Below are 2,219 nucleotides of genomic sequence, written 5' to 3'. Positions count from 1 at the left end.
CCTTCTCCATGACAGGCGTGCCCTCTCCGTGACAGGTGTGTCCTCTCCATGACAGGCGTGTCCTCTCCATGACAGGAGGGCCTTCTCCGTGAAGGCCATGCCTGACCCTAAGTTTTTTACTCCAGCCGCCAGCTCACCTGGTCCCTGACACTCAGAAAGCAAAGCTCCGTGTGGTTTCCCTCCACTGTCTTCCCCTGAGACTCTCTTGGACAGTGACCCCGGTCACGCTTAATGACACGGGGAAGTTCGGAAAGGGAGCCATGCACAGGACTGACTTTCTCCGCGTGCTGAGCGCCGTGTGGGCCAGCCTCTCCCACATCTCATCTCGCTTCAACCCTTAAAACCACGTTCTTGCTCCAGTTCTTCCGGAAAAGAAACTAGAGCTTCATGACAGGCGTGTCCTCTCCGTGACAGGCGTGTCCTCTCCATGACAGGAGGGCCTTCTCCGTGAAGGCCATGCCTGACCCTAAGTTTTTTACTCCAGCCGCCAGCTCACCTGGTCCCTGACACTCAGAAAGCAAAGCTCCGTGTGCTTTCCCTCCACTGTCTTCCCCTGAGAGTCCCTTGGACAGTGACCCCGGTCATGCTTAATGACGCGGGAAGTTCGGAAAGGGAGCCATGCACAGGACTGACTTTCTCCGCGTGCTGAGCGCCGTGTGGGCCAGCCTCTCCCACATCTCATCTCGCTTCAACCCTTAAAACCACGTTCTTGCTCCAGTTCTTCCGGAAAAGAAACTAGAGCTTCAGAAAGTGAGCAGTTTCCCCGAGGTCAGGGGGATGGGAAGGGGCAGACTAGCAGGGAGGGACCGCAGAGCCCTGACTCCGCCTTCCCTGCAGCCCCTCTGTGACGGGCGGGCCCTGGCTGACAGCTGACCTGCGCTGGGGCAGGGGCGCCCGGCGGGGGTGGGAGCTGGACAGAGCCGTCCAGGAAGAGGGCCAGGACCTGCCCTGACACAGCAGTGGGCGGGCGAGAGGTGTGGGTCAGCAGCAGAAGCAGGAATGGGCAGCGCGGTCAGCACCACGGACAGCTCCACGCGGCCTCCTGCTCTGGGAGGGGGAGGAGCTGTGGTCCCTGACCCTGGCCAGCTCCAGCCCCTCCTGATGGCTGTCCTGAGGGCCCCCAGGGGCTGTCCTGAGTGGCCCCAGGGGGCAGTCCTGAGTGGCCCCCAGGGGCTGTCCTGAGTGGCCCCCAGGGGCTGTCCTGAGGGCCCCCAGGGGCTGTCCTGAGTGGCCCCCAGGGGCTGTCCTGAGGGCCCCCAGGGGCTGTCCTGAGTGGCCCCCAGGGGCTGTCCTGAGGGCCCCCAGGGGCTGTCCTGAGTGGCCCCCAGGGGCTGTCCTGAGGGCCCCCAGGGGCTGTCCTGAGTGGCCCCCAGGGGCTGTCCTGAGGGCCCCCAGGGGCTGTCCTGAGTGGCCCCCAGGGGCTGTCCTGAGGGCCCCCAGGGGCTGTCCTGAGTGGCCCCCAGGGGCTGTCCTGAGGGCCCCCAGGGGCTGTCCTGAGTGGCCCCCAGGGGCTGTCCTGAGGGCCCCCAGGGGCTGTCCTGAGTGGCCCCCAGGGGCTGTCCTGAGGGCCCCCAGGGGCTGTCCTGAGTGGCCCCCAGGGGCTGTCCTGAGGGCCCCCAGGGGCTGTCCTGAGTGGCCCCCAGGGGCTGTCCTGAGGGCCCCCAGGGGCTGTCCTGAGTGGCCCCCAGGGGCTGTCCTGAGGGCCCCCAGGGGCTGTCCTGAGTGGCCCCCAGGGGCTGTCCTGAGGGGCTCCCAGGGGCTGTCCTGAGGGGCTCCCAGGGGCTGTCCTGAGGGCCCCCAGGGTCAGTCCTGATGAGCTGCAGCTGGAGAGACTGGTCTAGACACCCTGGGTTTCTGGGGAGCGAGCTGGTCCAGTGCCCCCCACGACCGCTGAGGTCTGTGAGGAGCTGGGGGGTGGGGGGGACTTGGAGCCCTGCCGGCGGGTGGGATGTGCTCACACCCTGTTGCCACTCCCTCCAGCGCCCAGACCACCCAGTCCAGGCGGCCACTTGTCTGAGATCACGGGGCACGTCGGGTCGGGTGCTCGGGGGCAATGCCGAACGCCAAGGTGGGGTGCGTGACGCGTCTTTAAATCCCCCACGGAACAGCGGTACCTGCCACCGCTCCTTAAACAGCTCCCGACCTCTCCCTCAGGCGCCCACACACTTTAGAAAAGGACAGCCAGTCACAGCAGCACAGGGAGCTGACATGGACGGTGT

Source organism: Myotis brandtii, unplaced genomic scaffold (assembly GCF_000412655.1).
Source record: "Myotis brandtii unplaced genomic scaffold, ASM41265v1 scaffold656, whole genome shotgun sequence".
In the NCBI taxonomy this organism is placed as follows: Eukaryota; Metazoa; Chordata; class Mammalia; order Chiroptera; family Vespertilionidae; genus Myotis; species Myotis brandtii.
This window is presented reverse-complemented; position numbering follows the sequence as displayed.